The following is a 21,459-nucleotide window of genomic DNA, read 5'->3' on the forward strand; positions in this document are numbered from 1 at the left end:
AAGGCAGTGATCATTTTTCAGAGTTAAACAATTTATCTTTGCAGGGCTCAGTATGCTGCTAAGAATAAATTAAATAGTTACAACTCTATACCCTTCCACACAGAGGTTATATGAAGGGCAGATATAGTTATTGATTTACTTCTGCATTTTGAAATTAAAGATGAAAATCAGTCCCTCTTTTTCTCAACACAAGTCTTCTTTCAGATAAAGAAAATTAAAAACATAATATTAAAATAGTTGTTTTACAGGGTCTTGCTAAATTCATAAGCATGAAATCATGTTTCAAACTCCAAATAGAACCGAATATATCCACTTTAAAATAAGCATTTTCCTCACACTCCTAACCAACTACCAAACTATCACCAAATATGCAATTTCCAAGCAGAAATATTTACTTGGTGACACGGACTACCATTAAAATACTTTAAGGTACAGATTTCATCTACATTTTGTTATTGAACATGTATATTTTTATCACCAAAAGTCTTATTGAAACTTTATGCTAACTTGTCATGCAAACTGTAGGCATTTTAGAGTATCAGACAAATCTCCCCCCAAAAGCTCCAAACCCCAAATGCATACTTTATTTAAATAAAGTGGCATTCTTAGCCAAGAGTTCTGTCACATATTTTAAAAAGTATGTGAAAATTAGGTCAACTTACTGCTTTTTTTTGTTCTGCAGACATGAAGAAAACAATTTATTAATACAAATTCTTTCTCTTTTAAAAATACAGATATATTCTGCCTGGTCTGAATATTTACCAAGTATATTAACTTTCATCCAAAATGTATTTTAGAGTTATGAACAGAATTGACAAAGTTCTATATAAAACTACTGATATTATTTTAATATATATATTTTAAAATATTCCTCTCTCAGTCTAACTTAATAAATAGAGTAACTTTGTTAAGCTCACCTGCTTTCATTGGGAAGTTAATATTTGATGATTTTGAAACTGTTCCTGGTATTTAAGAAACTAAACAAGGCCATTCACAAACAATGCAACTAGAAATGAGGTTAGTTTAAAGAAGATAAAATGATAAGTGGAGGTTTTATGTTTTAAAATAAATCAATCCCTCAACCATAAATGTCTCATATCCTGACAAAGAAGAATTTGAAATATGACCGCTGCCAAAGAATGCCTATCGCCAAATCTAAGACAAAAAATAATAATAAAAAAATAAAGCAAAGCAAAGAAGAGAAAAAGTTAATTAGTAATTTTAAAATCTGTTCATTTAACTCCTCAAGTCAATTTCAACATCTAGAATAAGAGTTATTGGGAGAATAGTACACTTATAATGATGTAGTAAAACATATACCCTCTATATTAACCACAAAAATGTTTCTAGGATCATGGTGATAGTCTAATAAATACCTTTTAATTAATGCACTCCTTATTTTTGTGAGGGAAAAATAAAATAAAATCTGCCCTAGCTTCATTGAGCCTTCTTTCAAAATTAGAATAAAATTTAAAAACTTCAGAAAACATGTTTTTCTGGAAAAATAAAATGAGTCCAGTTTATGTGTCTCTTATATAAAGTAAATAAAATTCTGTTCTAGAAAAAAATTATAAAGTGATAGAGTGAAATAAACTAGGTAGTTTGAAACATCAGCGTGCCAATTTTTTACACTTATTTTTCTACTGAAGATAATTGGAGCATTTTAAATTGATTTTACTTTGTTTCATGGTTTGCATTGACTTGGTATACTAAATTCTAGTATTAAGGTCAAATGATCTTTTAGAAGTGAATTAATTTTGACCATTTATGAGGGAGCTGGAGAATAATTGTATGTACAGTTTTGGCTCATGCTATTTGGCATGTGGCAATTGTTGACACACATTTACAGAATGTCCATTTTTTTTACAGCACGTCCACCTGAATAATCACAACTAGCTTTATTGTGTATCTACCATGTGCTAGGTACTGTTCAAAGTGCTTTATATGCATTAAGTCTTTCATCCTTACCGAAGCAGAATAATTAGTGTGAACCTGTCCTCTCTTAGCTCAGCTTTTTAGTAAATGTTTGCACAATAGAATTTTGCCAGTTGGTTTAGGAAAAGCAGTGTCATATTATCAGGAGTTGGGTTATGAGAGTTTAAACACAAACAACCATGACCTCACAAAAGAACAGTTCAGCAAAACCTAATGGACATAGAGAACGAATGGAAGTGGGGCTCAGTGAAAGAGTTGGTTATGTGCATTTTGTGACTATTATTACCACATAAAAGAAGTATCTTTTAAAAACAAAGTAGTGCCATTTACAAGCAGATTTACTCAGACCACAGATGCCTGAGTTCTGTAGCTTCAACACTATCACAAAGAAGAAAAATAACCCTCCAAACAAAAAAATCAATGTTATCACAAAGTCATACAAAGTCTCCTTCTAAAGCATTTCATTTCACTAAAAGAATCTACAAACGAGAATTCACGTATCCTACACACACTATCTCACAAAAAAACTACACAACTAAATGCTCAATTTTAATGGGAATTTGATTTAAAAGACCAGAGAATGTATAGACTTTGAGATGGTGCAAAGTATGTTAATGATTTGTGGGTCTGGCAATTAGGGCTCGAATTTTCGGTGTTTTAACTGTGCATTATGAACAACAGCTTTGGTTATTTCTTTTTCTCTATTTTTGGTTAAGTAAAAAATACTAAAGACTTCAAATGCAAATCAGTATATACATATATCAGGTAAACACTTCAATAATATGAACATCAATTCTATCCAATATAGCTTATTATTTAGTTTTTTCCCACAGCTATTAAAAAATGAAGTGATATAGATATTTGTTGATGATATTCATAATTTGATTTCTCTCATGTATTTTTTTCCTAGACAAAGAAGAAATAAATCTAACTTTAATATGAATTCTGTATTTTATTAGAAAGAGTGTTAGACTGGGATTTAAGTACCCTAGATTCTAATTACCTTTAGATCATGGCTAAATTATTTTCTAGTTCTGTTAATCAGTTTGCCTAGGAATAATTTCTGCCCCTACATATCTCATAGGTACTTTGAATGAATAAAAAGGAAAGTGAAATTTAGTATGTTTTGAAAGTAAAGTCTGTTTTGTTGTTTCTTTATAATAAAACTAAAATTACTACTGTGAATTAAGTATGAAAAGTATGACATTATAAATTATGTTTTACCATTTTACCTCTCCACAAAAGTAATACATTATTATGTGAGTAATTCTTGATTCTATGAGAAATATATTTCTCATGTGCCTAAAAAAGAAATTTATATACAATGTTAAAGAGTCAAGGACACTTCTCTTCTAAGAACTGCTCCCACAGCTCAGTGGTATGGTAGGTGAAAGAGCAGAGGATAAAGAAGCCGATTCAGACTTTTATCTTATACTTGCAAATAACTGAAAAGATAAAAGAATTATTGCTCCCTTTTCAACTGGCAATAAGCCAGTACTTACTTAGGAGACCAGTTTATCTAATCAAGAGACATATTTCTACCATCGCGAGGTTCTTATTTTAATATCTCCCATAATAAAAATTCACTTTAGAATCATAAAGAATAAACACCTAAAGTAACTTCTATTATATGAAAAAGTTTGGAGCATCACACTTTTTGATTGGTATTTTAAAAAGATTTTACTTTGCCACAACTGCTATATTTTATTTATAACATATTAAAATGATAAAAAGTAATCAGGCAAGTCATTTTTTCCTGGTAAGTTAGGATAAAGCAAAACAAATGATAGACTATAAGAGAAGATGTTAATGGTGCTTATAATATTAACAAGTAATTAATTATAGCAAAGGGATTCTGAATATTATTTATATAAATTGGTAAAATATTAAAATTGAATCTCATTATAAAACTGTTTATAAGTTTTTAAGCTAATTTTTCATTTTTCTTATTTTTATCTCAATAGGCCAACATCATAGAAGCCAAGACTGACTCATATAAATGTGAAACATTTGAATATATGATATACATGAACATACATATATATTTCTATTGTAAAAAACTAATAAATATATAATACATTTTATATACAAGCATACATATGTATATATGTGCCTATCTATCTATCTATATCTATATATATAGCCTTTTATATCTCCATAATTGCTGCATATAAAACTTTGAAAGTCTACTTGTAACAGCTAACGACATCTATAATAGAGCTTTTAGGGTTTTGAAAAAGTCACTAATCTTTCCAAAGTATTATAAAGGACACATAATTATTTTTTTTTTCTTTTAGGTTTCATAAATTTAGACATCGATGTTATTTTTGTCCAACTACTTGCAATGTAATGTTCCATGAGAAGTGTCCATATGCTCCACAAAAATAGAGTTCTGTGGTCAAAGATTTTGAGAAATGTTGTGTTAAGCAGAATTAAACTGCTATCTTTTGTGCAGTACATCTCAGAGCCTTATCAGTTAATAAGCATTGTGGTGCTCCTTGGGGGTGGGGAGAAATAGAAGCTTCTTAAAGATATATGTTTTCCAGAACAGACACCGTTTTTTTTCCCACCAGATCTAAAAATAAACAATAACCCAAGAATGAAGCCATTTGAAAAAAAAAGTGGAAGAAAGGAAGGAAGAAATATTGAGGAAACTATACAGAGTACTAACAATTTAGAAACTAAGAAACATCATCCTTAGCTGATACTCTCCTACATTGTCATAGTTTCCTCTAAACCAATGGTTCTCAAATTTTAGTGTTCATCAGAATCACCAGGGGGGCTTCTTAAAACACAGATCTTCAGACCTACTTCAGAGAATTTGCATTTCTGACAAGTTTCCAGGTGGAGCTGGTGCTACTAGCCTGCCAACAACTCTTTTGAGAATCTCTGGTCTATGGGAATACTATCCCATCAAACAATGGATTTACTGTTTACTAAGCATTTTCTTATGTTACTAATAATTTATTTTCTAAAAGGTCATATCAAAGGGATTTTGATATCTTAATTCCACATCTCTGACTTCAGTAATTATATTAACAGTCATAGTAAGAGAGGGCCAGTCTAAGTCATGGAAAAAAAAAAAAACCTTCTCAAAATTCTACTCTACTACTTTATGGAAACATTCCTTTTCTGTTTACAAAGTAGTGGTATTAGTTGCAAAGGTAATTATATAAGAGTTCTGTATGACATGTTGCTTACATTTGCTCTACAGACTTCCCCAGAGTGTTTTTCTAAATATCTGCTATGTACCCAAATTTAAGCAGATAAATCATTTTGTAGTAAATGCTCCTCGGCTTTCCAATAAATTAATGTTTTTATGCACTGAGAAAATCACACTCAATTGTAACCATTACCCCTTCTCCTCACTGCCCTCCCCTCCCCCACTCCCACTCCCCACCAAAAAAAAAAAAAACCTAGAAGACAAGCTAAAAGGAGGGAAATATTTTTCACATCAACTAAGCAAACAATCCAATGCTGATCACAGCATTTCAGCATGGACAAACAGAAGGTGAAGTATACATAGATTCCCAAACCTCAAAGCAAGCACTGAATACCAAGTTCATCACTTGCACCCTGCAGTGATGCAGTAAGGAAACAGTACATCTCATACAACTTTCTTCGTTTCATTGTAAAGAAAATAAACACTGTCTAAAATGTTCCAAGTATTTGTTACTCTTTTGTTTATGTATTGAGTAGTCTCATCAGCACTTAGTTTATTTCTAAGTATCACTGGAAGCCTATTAAATAAAGTACAAATTAGTAGTTGATAGTTGGGCACGGGGATGGGGAGCACGGCAGAGGGAATGCGATTAGCATTAATATGATGGCTAGGTGGAGGGCCAGGGGGAGGGAGGGAGCAATTGGAGGGATCTTTTTATGAACGATATAGATGTCTAACCAATGTACTATATACTTGAAACTAATTTAAATAAATAAATTTTTTAAAAAACTGAGGCCCCTCAGTTTGCATTACTAAAATGCCTGTAATTGAATCTAAATGAAAAACAGTCAACTTAATAAACTGCAAATAAGAAATTCATAAATGGAAGTAGCCCCTTCCCTTTCTCTCTTGCTCTCTCACTAGTTATGCAACTACATTTTTCTAGAAAGGCTTGGAAAAAACTTGCAAGAAAAATACATTTCCAATGAGATCATTATCATAAGCTTGAAGAGTAAGAGTTACCTAATGGTGAAGGTGGGTTGATAAGAACAAGCACATCAAAAACATCAAAAATCTAGGCTAAGGTGAATTATTTTAGCTGGTCCATACATGTAGCTCTGAGTTTTCTGGCAACTATAGTAAATAGGACATTTATTGAGTTGCATTATTCTTACTGCCCAATAAAAGAAAGTATACTGGTTAATAAACACGTCTCTGTAAAAAGATTTCTGATACTGTGGAAGACAGAAAGAACAGGACATTTCAGAACCTGTCCACAAAGAGTTTACATATCTTATCTCTCCTGCAATTGCAGAGGCATGAAGAATGTTGCTGGAAGGGGCTCTAGCACTGGACATACTGGGATAGAAATCAAAGAAAAATCATGGGGTAGAAATAAAAGCTGACCGGGAGTGCATGTTTAGTGGTGCTATTGAGAAGGAGAAGGAGCAAGCATGATGGGGAAAATGAGATTTCTCTGAGATATAATTAATCACAGCTCTTTATTTTTGCTTCAAGGAAAGATGAAAAGTTTATAGTGGAAAATGTGTGATAAAAATGGCATAAATAATTCTCTCTAGAGAGTTTTACTTCCTCTAGCACCTTCCTCTTGTATTAGTATGTTATTTATTCATTATACCTCCCTTATGGTTTTGTTTCAAATATATTATTATTGTCGCTGAAGTATTTTAGAGAGAAAAGCCTTTCTCAATAGTCATCTCTGAATTTCTTTTCCTTCCTTCCTTCCTTCTTTCCTTCCTTCCTTCTTTCCTTCCTTCCTTCCTTCCTTCCTTCCTTCCTTCCTTCCTTCCTCCCTCCCTCCCTCCCTCCCTTCCTTCCCTTTTCCTCTAAATCTCTGACTCAAAAGTAATGTTATTTTTCCTTATGTTTCCCTAGTGGGAGAATAAAAAATTTGGGGGACAAACAAGTGAAATATGATTAAATAGGTTTTATCTCAAATACTTCAAAGATGGAGTAAATGTCATGTGCTACCTGAGTGAGGCCTTGAGAATTTGGGAAACTATTAATTTCATCATTTGAAGTTTCTTTCTTTATTGAAACATTTTCTAAAATGTTCTAGGTACCTTTCCTGTCTCTGAAAGTAGAGTCAGTTGCCCAAACTTGAATCATATCTTGATCACTGAAAATTGCACCCAAGGCCTCAGGGTTATCTGTTCTGAAAAACAGAAATCATTATGCAGAAATGGAGATGAAGATAAAAAAGGTATAAGATATTGAGCTGACTGTACAAACTCTAAGATATAGCTAATAAGCCTAGAGATTAAAAAAATCTTGAAATTGCTTTTCCATTGCGTATTTTCTTATTTATTTTAAAAGCACATTGTTTGGACTAAGTTCTAGTTATTACGGGCTCTAGTTAAGTTTATTTTAAAATGTCAATGCATGGGCTCTCTCTATGAGAATTTTTCTTTGCTTTTCTATGATCAAACTCTTTGGACTGTAAATATCCCTGCATATTCATAGCAATAGTTATTAATTAAACTTCAAATATATATTTTTTATTGGGCTAAGCAGTCATCTTTTACACAAAACCCTTTTCTGAAGATTATGACTTTATACTTGACTCAGAATATTATTAGCATTGATCATGCTTCCAAGAATATCCTGATTTGCAAGCTAGCTCTCTGCTATAAAATTCAATTTTAAATGTTTGAAGGCAAAAAGTAATCCTTGAATATTACTAAATTATCACACTAATTACTTTAAAATAATATTTAACAATAGCCACTGAGCAAAGTTTTAAAACTCAATATATAGGATGAAAGCACACAAAATGCAACATTTGGAGACCAACCAACGGTTTCTGTACAAAGAACATTTCTATAATGCTAAGGGACAGAATTAAATTCACAAAAATCAGCAATCTGTAGAACATCATATCTATGTTAAAATGTAGTTGAATGACGAAAATTGGCAGATGTATGTATACAATTTTCATTCACATTGATGTAAAAACTGAACTGGTGGTAGAAGTATAGACGCAAATGAAGAATGACCGGACACCTGCTAAGGAAGTCCATATTTATTCTCCTTCTCTCAAAGTGATTCAACAAGCTCATGTTTCATTCAAAAAATAATTTTTAAATTTCTAATATGTGCTAATGTGCAAAGGACAAAAATTACAGTGGTAAAAAAGACAGCATCTAATGTGAAACCAAAACAAGTATGCAGACCTTCACTTAAAATTCAATGAGATTGGATAGTAAAGCGAGCACAATATCAGTAAGCTGAAATAGAATGCTAAGGCTCTCTTAGCAGCTTGACTACATCACTGGCTCTCCCTTCACCCTGCCACCAATTAATTTAAAGTCTTATTATTTCATACCTTCAATACTCGAACAGCTTTCTAAGAGGTTTCCCTCTTACCAGTCTTTTTTGCTCTACCAATTCATCTTGCATTGGCTGATGATGTCATTACTTAAAAATTGTCAGATTCCTCAGAGCTACAAAATAAAGTTTAAACTCTTCACTGACTCTTGAGGCTACTCCTCTGCCAACATAAGCTTTATGCTTCAGCCAGTCTGACTTAACATTCAACTTCCCAAACATACATCACAGCTTTCTCCATCTGTATTTGTTCAGGTTATCCCATCTGCCTGGAACATCTTCCTATCCCTTTTCCAAAGAATACCTCAAACAGCACCTCTAACATGACTGCATCTTTATCAACACAGCTGGATATAATCCCAGTCCCTGCCTCTCCCCTTGGACTCTTTTAGCAGTTAGTTTGTACCTGGCTTATGGCAAATAACACAAACAGCTTCATATGAAGAGGTCAGGCAGAGACCACATCTTTCATAATCTATCATGCACACTGTGCCTAACAAGTAATGGGTTTCAATAAATGTTTGTTGAATGAATCATTTCCTTGGGGAATTGAATGCATATAGAACTTTTAATGGATTTAACAGGACTTTCAGCAATAAATGACCCCTGACATTTATAAAATTCTTGTAGTAGACCACAACCTATAGTCCTACAAATTGAGCTCTGCTGCTTGCTCTTGTATTAAGAGAAACAGAGGTAGTTCGATTCCCATGCCTTGCTCAAGGCCACATAGGGAGCCCTTGTTAGAGCTGTTGTTATTACAAGACAGTATTTTCTATGTTTATGCCACTTGCTGATACCATGCTTTGTTTTAAATATTTTTATGGTTACATCTGTAGTTCATGCAATAAAGAAGCATTTATCGAGACTATTTCTAAGGCTTCTTTGAAAAATAAGACCATAGTTCAAAATATATACAATGGAATACTATTCAGCCACAAGAAAGAAGGAAATTCTGCCCTTTGTGACAACATAGATGGACACTGAGGACATTAAGTGATTATAAGTGAAATAAGTGAAAAATCAAAATAAGCCAGACACAGAAAGATAAATACTGTATAATTTCACCTACATGATGAATCTAAAAAAGCTGTTCTCATAGAAACAATGAGTAGAATAGAGATTACAAGGGGCTTGGTTTGGGGGATAAGGGAGATATTAGTCAAAGCATCCAAACTTCCAGTTATAAAACAAACAAATTCTGGATAGCTAATGTACAGCATGGTGATTATACTGAACAATTTTGTAACATATACTTCAAAGTTGCTAAAGCAGAAGATCTTAAATGTTCTCACCACAAAAAAATAGAAAAGGTAATTACATGAGGTGATAGAGGTGTTAACTAACCTTATTGTGGTAATCATTTCACAATATATTTTGTATCAAATCATCATGTTATATACCTTAAACATACACAATGTTATATGTCAAGCTGGGAAAAAAGTAAATCCTCTAGTGGGGTACTAGCAAAATAAAATTAGACAAAGTTTAAGATTTTTATTTGTTTGGAAGTTAAGAATGAATTCATTTCTATATAGAATGCTTTCCTGGCTAATAGGAAAAGCCAATAACAAAGAAATTGCAAAAACTCTAGAGATTATGTTTTTACAAAAGCTGAAAAATATTTAAGTTCATTTAATGGAGCATGTGATAAGTATAAACATTAACAACAGAAAAAACAACTGCTTATCGAATGTTTAAAACAAGAACACAAAGCTTCTTAAGACATTAAACAGTCTCAAATTGTTACTTCAGTGTTATTGTCTTCCACAAATAGGATGATCAAAAATTTTAAGACAGTGTGACAATATAGTCTTAAAATAATGTCACGTTAAAACGTGCAGTCTCCAAAAGGTATGTGGAACTGAGTACGAGATCATTCATATTATAATGCTACATACTCAGTGTACATAGACATATATAACAGATGGGTGAAAGGTTTAAAGTTATAGAGGAAAAAGGTTTTCTGTTTGAATTTTTGCATGCTAAAGATAGAAATTAAAACCTTACTGCTATATAGTTACGTAGTAAATCATGACTGGTACATAGGTATGTCTTAGATTAGGGAACTTGTCATATTTAAGACATATTTAACAGTTATATCACTGTGGACTCTATATTTTTAAACTAATGGCTAGTTTTCAGTGTAGAAATTGCCTTCGCTATCCAGTGTCTGCCCACAAGAATGTAGATAAGAACAAAAGGCTAATTTCTTTTCTACCAATTTCCAGTGGATAAATAAAAAATCGAGTGTCAACAGAAAAAATTAGATGCCCACTTGCAATAGAAAAAAATCCCATTTAAAGCATATATTTAAATGCATATGGCCAAAATTGATGCATCCTATAGACATATCTACTTCACTAAATAACAGATTAGACATGATACTAAGCAATATTATACAAACTTACCATGAACAAGACATTGAAAAAATAATTTAACTCTAGAGACAACATGTAAATCCAAATAGTGGAGATCATTTAGAAAATAAAAGATTGAAGTATAAACGAAATCGTTTACTGACGTTTAGGTAAACAATATTAAGAAACACAGAGAAAAGCATGATTAAACATATAATTGCATCTAAGAGTAAAACTTGACCCTGTGGTGAGAATTGAAGGCATGCATGTATGTGCACGCACGCGTGCACGCGCACATGCACACACACACACACACACTCACACTCACACTCACACATGCACACACACTGAAAACCCAAGCAGTATTGCAAATCTGGATTAGATAGCAGCAACAAACAAACAAATACATAAATTTAAAAAAAACAAAGACTGATTACATAGTGGAGGAAATACAGAAGGAAATGGACAGGTTATTTAGAGATGATGAGGAAACAATAGACAACTAAGATTCCTCTGGAATATATAACCCTATAGGTCAACAATTAAGAAACAGACTGAGACACAGGAAAAAAGGGTAACTTTAGAGATTTTATAAGCAAAAAGAATATATTTAAAAGCATGTGGCCAAAATTGCTGGATCTAGTGCATCTAAAAGTTAATCTGTAAGGGCAAAAAGAACAGTAAGTAAATGATAGTCTATGAATAAAGTTATGTTTCTAGAAGAAATAATTACTATTTCCAGATTCAGAGAAATATCTTGCATCTCGATTTCACAAAAACTTAAAATAGAGAAAAATACACTATTTGTAATGACTCATATGCAACATGAAGATAATTATTTAATGATCAAATAGGATCAGGTGTATATTTCCCTAACAGGTATAAGTTTCTTCCAAACAAAAATGCTGACAAATAGTACACAGTTCTCAAACTTCAGATTTTCAGACCTGTCATAACTAAATGAGATTCCTGTGACAAAGGGTAAATATTAATAGTGGTTGAGGAAAATATCCCTCACCATATCACGAGTCCTTTCTCACCAGGTGTCCATTTGCAACATTGGCTTCAAGGGGGAGAGAGAAATGATCTTGAGCTATGTTCCCATAAAAAAACATTTTAAATGAGCTGAATTAGATTCTAAGTTGTTGTACAGAACAATATTTGACCCATAAGAGGCTGAAGTGTTATGGTAATATTTTCAGCTGACCTATGACAGGTATCCCCCTAGCTGACCAGGGCATTGTATTAATGAGTATATAACAGAGCCATACATCGAAGAGTTTCGTGCAGTGAAAATGTACATGATCCACAGCCAGTTATATTCTCCAATTTTGGCTGGCTAACTCAGCAAAGCAGGGTTTGGGGAGAAGGATGGACAAAGTAGCAGAGATAGCTCAGTCTCCTGACTCTCAGCAATTAAACAAAGCTTACTATCTCTAAATTAGATAACTTTGTCTAAAAAATAAAGAGCACACTCTCTTACTCCTTCTCAAAATTAATAGTCCAAATGATTGTGAAAGAACTAAATATGAACCTTAAAGTATTAATCTAACTACAATATCATGAAACAATAAATGAGAGAGGGATTAAGAAAAAGAAAGGGAAACCCTTTTGAAGTACAAAAAGTAAAGAACCACAAAACTTCACAGGCAGTGCATCTCTCTCTATGTAATGTGGGACAGTTCGAATGTGATAAAAGCCTGTTGCCTTGGATTAGTGAAACAACAGCCCAATTGATGTTGACTCCATTTCCTCCTCCACAGGGAGGAAAAAAAAAACACTGAAATGACTAAAACATTGATCCTCAGGCTCTTTTGAGAACTGCTTATGTGTGTGACCTTAGGCAAGTGACTCTTCCTCACCAGCTCTCCAGTTTCTTTGTCTGTAAATGGTAACAACTTGAACTGAGTGATCTTTTTACAGCTAAAATTCTTGATTTCCTAGGGTTGTGAAGTACTATTATGGATATGAATGCTTTCCTGACTATTTAATTATTTGATTCATCCATCTAGCTGTGGTCAGTTGCAGGATCAGCCATTGCATGAATTTCAGAATTTTCTCCTTACCACACTCATAATTTTAAAAAAAGAAGAAAAATGAAAACAATACCTCACTGTATTTCTGAGCATTGAAAGACAGAGATGCATGTGTAAGACTAAAAGCGCTAACTTTTAAAAGTATTTTATTTTGAAATAATTTTAGACTTACAAGACTGCAAAAACAGTACAGAGAGTTCCTACATACCTTTCACTCAAATTCCTGTAATGTCAACAACTTACATACCATACATAGCACAGTTATCAAAACAAGGAAGTTAACTCCAGTACAATATCACTAACTAAACTAGAGATCTTATTTGAATTTCACCAATTTTTCCCCTAATATCTTTTTCTGTTCCAGGATCCCACATGGCTTTTACTTGCCATGCCTCCTTAGTCTCCGCCAATATGTGACAGTTTCTCAATTTTTCCTTACCTTTCATGATTTTTACATATTGACCATTGGGAGCTCCTTCAGATTGGCTCCTTTGTCCTCTTGTCATGTTCCAAATTTTCTAGAGAACTTCCTTATTTTGTAGTACAAGGTGTAACAAGTTCATCTTGTATTTGCCCTGTCCTGATCCAGAATCAGCCAATACTTCGAGGGTCTGGTTCCTTTATTGGAGAATGGTATTGGAAACCAGGATCTGGGAACTAGCTGTGTTTATTATTATTGGGGTGTCCTTGCTCTAGGTCCTCCAAAGGCAGACCTAGAAAATATAAGCATCTATACTAACCCATGAATACACACACATCTATACCTATTTCTGCATCTGTATATCTGTATACATATTACATTAAAGATGAGCTCATACTGATGTCTTCATTTAAATCCATATCACAGGATTCATTCTAGCTTTTTCTTTTTCCTTATCTTTAATTATTTTCTCTGTGAGAAACCTGGCTATCTTTATCTATTATCTATTCACTTATTTGTTTAACTCTAGTATCTACATTAAGTACTTACATATGCCTGTGAGTAACAGAGTTACTAACTAGAGCCCAGTATTTGTGTTCAATTCTGTTTATCCTTAATATAAACATAGCACCTCCAGATTCCTTTCGATTAATGTCAGCATGGTATATCTTTTACTTTTAATATTTTTAAATAAAAAATGCAAGGAGAAGTACGGTATACTACTATTTGTATAAAAGGGGTATTTAAGAATGTACATATTTGCATGTATACATACAAACTATCTATGGGAGAGAGAAACTAAATATATTGGTTGGGAAGTCAATGGGTTAACTGGAGAAAAAAAGATAATAGGTAAAACTTACTATAAAAGGTACTTTTATACTTATTTTCTTATTGAGGTATTATTCATATACCATAATGTTCACCCTTTAAAGTGTACACATCAGTGGTTTTTAGTATATTTACCACTAATTCCAGACCATTTTCATTATCTGAAAAAAGAAAACTTGCACTAATTAGCCGTTACTTTCCAGTGTTTCCTCATCCATTCTCTCATCTCATACAAGGCCTCTGTCCACCACTAATCTGTTTTCTGTCTCTATGTAGTTGCTGACTCTGGATATTTAACATAGATGGAATTGCATGATATGTAGTCTTTCTGAGCTGGCTTGTTTTCACTTAGCATAATGTTTTCAAGGTTCATTCGTGCTGTGGCCAATATTTGTATTTTGCTCCTTTTTATAACTGAGTAATACTCCATCGTACAAAACTACATTTTGTTTATCTATGAATCAATTGGGAACCAGTTGTTTTTTTAAAAAAAATTAAAATAAATTATGCATTTAAATACTAAATTTAAGAAAAAATGGAAAAAGAAACAACTTCATAAAAAGGAAAAAAAATAAAAAGTTTTTTTTAAAAAGTTAATAAAGTAAATAATGTATAAAGAAGAATAATGTATAGAAAAGCTTTGTTGGTTATTTGCCAGAGGACTCATGAAACTCAAGAGAAGATTATACTAATGGCTAAGATTTATTAAAGCAAAAGATATAGAGAAAAAATAGCAGATAAAATATACATATCCAGAGTCCAGAGAAGCCCAGCACTATCTTCAAAAGTCCTTCCTTATCTGAAGCCACACAGGACATGCCCACCACTCCGAGTCTTTACCATAATATACACAGCCTTAATCTCCTGTGCCCTGATCTCCCTCTATCCATGACCTCTCTGAGTTCATCTCCTACAGCTCTCCCTCTTCATCCCTCTGCTCCAGTGACCTTGATGTTCCTCAAACATACCAGGCTTACTCCCAACTCAGTGTCTTTGTTGTTATTGTTCTTTTTGCCTGGAATAGTCTCAGAAATCATAAATAGCTCACTCTCTCACCTCATTTATGCCTCTCCTCAAATATCACCTCATTTAGAGAGGCTTTCTTGACCATTTTGTCTGAAACAGCAGCCTCTGCCGTTCTTTTGTCCTTTCCCTGCCTAATTTTTATTCATATCTGTCAATATGTCATAACCTGAACATTTACTTCCTTTTGCCTGTCCCTCCCCCAACTAGATGTCTGCTCTATAGGAGCAGGGACTGTTTCTAATTCACTGCTACATCCCATGCCTAGCACAATGCTTGGCACACAACAGATATTCAGTTGGTACCTATCCAACTAATGAATGAATGAATGAATGAATGAGATATAGATATAGATATAGATGCTTTTGGTTTCCCTTTAGAGGCTAGCCCTGTTTAACAAGGTTTTTCTTCTCTCTCTCTTGCTCTCTCTCTCTCTCCCCCTCCCTCCCTTTGTTTTCTTTTCTTTTCCTTTCTTTTCCTTTCTCTTTTCTTTCTTTCTTTCTTTCTTTCTTTCTTTCTTTCTTTCTTTCTTTCTTTCTTCTTGCTTGCTTTCTCTCTTTCTTATTAGAAATTACACATTTATAAAAGAAAACGTGAACAATGAATAAAGTACTAAAGTAGAAAGTGCAAGTCCTCTGGACTGGAGGTTGTAGGGGAGTGCATTGTGACAGTGACAGCTAAAACACAGTGGCCGCATCAAAACAGTTGTGTCAACAGGGCTCATCGAAATGTCCCCATGGATAAATTGGTCACATCGGACTGTCTTGCTCTGCTGTTTATGCCCTTTGCCTATTTTTCTAAGAAAACAGTTTTTAGTATTTGTATTTTTTATTCATAAACTCATCGTATATTAAAATAATACTTTTGTGTGTCATATATGTCAATTTTCTACAGACTATTGCTTGTCTTCTAACTTTGTGGTGTTTTCTGCCATTCAGAAATGATTTTTATTGTGTGGTCGGTTCTAACAATCCTTTGCCTTTATCGAATCTGCCATACATAGAAGGTCTTCCTCACCCAGGATTATAAAAGTGTTCACCTATCCTTTCTTCTAGACCTGTCATGATTTAATTTTATTTTTCGTGTTTATTTGGTGAAAATAGACCTGAAATTTATTCGGCGAAAATAGATATTTGTTGAGTGCTTATGATGAGCACCTTACTTGAATCATCTCATCTGAATGCTCAGTAAGTACTCCAGAGGTAGGTGTTTGTTAGTATGAACTTTGTTTTCCCAGGTGAGGAAACTTATGGACAGGGAGTTTGGGTATTTATCTAAAACGACACAGCTGGCAAAACGTGGCTCATCTAATGGTAAAGCCTACAAGCCTACAAGGCTTGATGTAAGGAAACATGTTTAAAGTTTCTAGAATATAGTAAGCAGTCAATAAGAGGTAGAGATGATAATGATGATGATGATGATAACTAATTATTATTACTATTACTACTACATAAACATAAACTCGTAAACTCATACTACTACTCATAAACATAATTTCTGATGGTTGCATATTATTTAAATGATATATTTTAAATTAAGTATATTTCTAAAATATTATTCTTTTACAAATATGAAAATCCTTTGTAATTCCATGGAAAAAATTAATCTTTTTTAAAATAAAATAGTCGTCATTAAAAGAAATTTTGAAAAGACACGCACCAAAATGAAGAGTTTCATCAGATAATGGAATTACATTAAAAAAATTTTTCTCTATATCACAGTTCTAGAAAGAGTGTACTTTTAAAAATAGCTGCAATAACTGGTATATTTTTAAAAGTGTATGAATGGGAGATCGGGCAGTATCTAGATTTTTTTTTTTGGTAACCTAGGAAGAACATGAAGCTAATAGGAAGGATAAATGGAGGGAGATGTTGGCTTTCTAGGATCATTAAGGGGGAGTGAGTGAGGGAGCATGGTCTGTGAGGAGGCAGGAGATAAAGCAAGGTTTATTCAACATATATAAACAGTTACATAAAAGACAGAAAGACTGGGAGGAAATACATAGAAATGTTAGTCGTGGTATTGGATAGTGGGAATGACATCGTATTTACATTTAGTTACATTTCATTTTTATTCTTACCTTCTTGTATATGATTTCTAAAATTTCTTTTGTATCTTCTTTTCCCTTCATAGAGACACATAACTTTTAATCGAAGGGAAATGTTATTTATCATGAAAATGAAGGCAGAAAATCTGCTTACAGATGCAGGAGGGTAATAAATTAGAGGTAGCCATGGGCAGACTCCAGTGCAGGGCTCACCTCACAAGAGCATGTGATAGAGACATTCACATAACAAAACTTCTTTGGTTTCCCATTCTCCGTGTTCTTTCTTTCTGGTAGCCTGTTGCTGCTACTTCCTTTGTTATACTCTTAGTCCATTTCCCCTCTCTTCCCATCTTGGTTGACCATAATTATAAAAGTGCATTACCCATCATTTCTAAGATGAACAACTGTTTATATTTTGACAGTTTGGTTATTGGGATGTCCCTTACAATCAATGGCATGTTGTAGGGGATAATAATGGAAGAATATATTATCAATTTGCACATAAAGGAAACGGATCACTTTACAGCGAGGAAACCTAGCAGACACCATCTTAACCAAGTGATTACAGTTAACATAATGAATCATAAGATTCATCAACATCACATACTCTCAGATACAATGCACATAAGTTTTGTGGTTTTCTTGCCAAAAAAATGCATGACCTCAGTGAAATCATGATAAAGCATTCAATAAATCCAGGTTGAGAGGCATTCTACAAAATAACTAACCAGTACTCATCTAAAATGTCAAGGTTATGAAACATAAGGGAAAACTGAGGAACTGTCATAGGTTGAATAGGCCAAGGAGGCATGACAAGTAAATGCCATATGGGATCCTGGGTTGGATTCTGGAGCAGAGAAAGAACATTAAGAGGGAAACTGGTGAAATTCAAATAAGGCTTCTAGTTTAGTTAAAAATATTGTACTAGAGTTAATTTCCTAGTTTTGTTAACTTTGCTATGTATGGTACGTAAACTGTTGATATTACAGGAACCTGAGTTAAGGGTATGCAGGAACTCCATGTACAATTTTTGCAACTTTTGTGTAAGTTTAAAATTATTTCAAAATAAAATAAGTAAGGCTGAGCTATCAATATATACTTGTTTAAGTATTAATCATAATTCCATTTTTCTTTCAAAAGAGGTTCTTGAAATGTCCAAAATAAATTCCTTCAGTCTCAGGATAACAGATACTGCCTTTGTGTCTCTATAGTGCAGGCAAATCTCTCTGATGGAGTTCATAAATGGTTCTAAACCTTGCATAATCCCGTGACCCTTGAGATTATGTTGCAAGGAGTCTTCTGCTCTTGGAAAGTTTCCCCTTAGCAAATAGGGATGAGGTAAATATTCGGTCAAAAATAATCAAATTTTAAAGTGGTGAAAACTGCTATGACTAGTGACACTAGTACAGAATATACTGGTAACTCATGATAATTTGAACTATAAGGATAAATTCACATTTATATGCCTATAGAACAGGTTTCACTTGGGAAAATATTATGCTTGTGATCATATGCAATGTTTGAAGATAGTGTGTGGCTGTTTTATGTGCATTCTTCACCCAGTTCAAATATTTTAGGAATGTATACAGGTTGATATGACTGTTCTCTGTCTGTGCCTGCTGCTAAGGCTTTTCTTGATAACTTTTTGTTACAAAACTACTCAAAGTGGAGAGTGAGGTGGGCATATGTGATAGGTGTTGATCTGTCATAATGAAATAATGACAGTGTTTATATTCTTTCTGGAAAGCAGGTGGCTAATATCACACTGCTTCAAGTATGGAGGGGAAGGTTCAAGATATGACAGTGAAGCAGAATATGTTAAGATAACAATCTCGGCTATGATAATAATCACTAAAATTTTAGGTTAGTATTTTTAATGATGATCTTTTATTAACTCCCAGGGACACTCATTAAAATTACCAACCTAGATCCATGGCAAAACTGTAATATAAAGAAATTGGCACAGAATGAGTTAAGCAATACTTTGGAGAGAAATTTTGAAATAAATTGTGTCAAGCAGACTAGGCAATTGAGTCAAAAATAGCTACATATCAACCAAGACTTTTATATAGTTGGAAATCTATGGGCTGCACTGCACTGTCTATAGCTCTGTCTGAAGATGGTGCAAACTTCATCACTGATCATTCAACATTCATGGAGTGATGGGCATAGCACCTTAGTATGATGTACAATTATCTTTCAAGCTTTCCCTCCTTATTTTCATTACATTCCCTCATTATGAGGTCAATATAGGACATTATATCTACTGTGTCTATTATGAAGGCAAAGAACCATCATCATCTGGTAGAGTACCTCATGCTAATGGAGTCCTTACAAAAAACAAAAAACAAACAAAATCAGCAGCCCAAAACCAATCAAATGATTGCTTCAGTTATTTAACCACTTATGAAAGAAGAAACAATACACAGATATAGTTCAAAGGTGTTTCAAGAGAGGGTAATGACTGCTGCAATAACCATTGAGGTATGTTATTTGTGTATTATAGATATGATAGCAGTACAAGCCACATAGGTCAATTACCTTCAACTTAGTATACTTTTTTGTATATCATGAATAAGAAATAATATAAAATAAGATAACTACAAAGCTTTTGTGAAGATATGGAAGTGTGATGAATGTGCTATCTAAATAGCAAATTAATTAATTGTTTAAAAGGCATCGTATATTTGAAATATTAAGGTTTTCATTAAAATTTGAGAATGTAATGCTTATGTAAATCATCTATATCTATGTGATTGGTCATCAAGATATTAACATAATGCAAAAATTCCTTCAAAAACACTGAAAACAGTAATTAGTATATTTAAATAATCAAGTGGATTCTTACTATTCATTGGCTATTATCTACATAGTTTCTGAATTAAACATTTTTTCAAGCTTTAGTGTGGTAGTTCAGTATGCATTTTGCTAACAATCACTTTCCATATTACTGTTTTCTCAAAATGTTTCCTTTACGGCACTCTATTGCCTTACTTAATAGGGGAACTGACCTGAAGTATATCAATGATTAGGAAGAGCACACAACTCCTTCCACCAAATGCCTGGAAAGATAGAATTTACAAAGCCTATAAGGAACTTTGTATCAAAGAGTAAGCCATAAAAACTGATGCTTAACTGATGCTTAGTTTGATCTAACATCACACTCATGGAGCTAGATTTCAGTATATAGATTTGGAGCATGAGCTTGTGGTTTTAAATAATAAATCCTAACTAAATACAACAGTTATGAAGATTCCTAAAAAACGTCTTAGTTAATACTATTGAAAATAACCTTTCATTTACTTCACTTTTATAGTGATACATGGTTTTCATTTATGTTATCTTATTGGAATCTCCACAATAATTGTAGAGGTTAATTACCCATCTTTTAGAGATGAAGCAACTCAAGCTTCATCAGATTAAGTAGCTAAGATCAGTAGTGGGGTTGGACAGTACCATAGTTTTCCCAAAACAACATATGTGCCTAGCTCCTCTATATGGATTGGATGAAAGATATTTTTCCCCCGCCAACTAACCCAGTGGTTTTTTCCACTTCATGGCACTGCCCAGTCTTGCAGCAGTAGATTTAAATAATACACAAAATAACTGTAGATGAAACGTGAATGATACTGAAATGAAGAAAACAGAATGAGCTCTTTAGTCATAATATCTGCTGCTAATAACAGCAATCTAGACATTTTCGACAGTAGGAATTACCATTATCATTATGATAACAAGTTTCTATCCTTGAATTGGAATGGCCTGCAGTAAAAACCAGTAACCACAAAATAAGTAAAGGTAACTGCTTAAGTGGGATATCGCTTGATAAAATGTTTTCCAAAGAAAAGATCAATAAAGGGATATATCTAAATTAGCCAATGCAGCCATAAATAAAACTGTTAATGAGGTAATATTGGTGGTGATGAGGATAGACCAATATCAAGAAATTGAGAAGTTTCTTATTAAGCTTAATTCATTTAGACATATATTGAAAAATAATCTTGAATGCATCCTAGCAAATCTGATTGATTAAACCAGGAATCTATTACTTTTTGACTTCTACATTTTAATTTGTACCTCTCTATCCTTAATGTAAGGATAACTATGAATAAAACATGAAAATCCGTGTATTTCCTTGTTCTGCAATCATACATGTTCTATTCTACATATCTCATTTGCTCTTAGAATAAATATTTTGTTTATTCTCTAGTACATATTATTCAGATTCAATGACATTGGCAATAAAACTTCTCTTATAAAGGTACTCACAAATCTGAAATTGTTCAACAAGCAGT

The 21,459-nt window shown here is 33.1% G+C and overlaps 1 protein-coding gene across 9 annotated transcripts in view; it reads right to left on the reverse strand.

Moving 5' to 3' along the window:
• The window catches only part of MBNL3 (muscleblind like splicing regulator 3), a 105,590-nt gene that overhangs the window by 39,892 nt on the left and 44,239 nt on the right, over nt 1-21,459 (reverse strand). The window lies entirely within an intron of this gene.

This window comes from Rousettus aegyptiacus, unplaced genomic scaffold (assembly GCF_014176215.1).
Source record: "Rousettus aegyptiacus isolate mRouAeg1 unplaced genomic scaffold, mRouAeg1.p scaffold_m13_p_9, whole genome shotgun sequence".
Taxonomy (NCBI): Eukaryota; Metazoa; Chordata; class Mammalia; order Chiroptera; family Pteropodidae; genus Rousettus; species Rousettus aegyptiacus.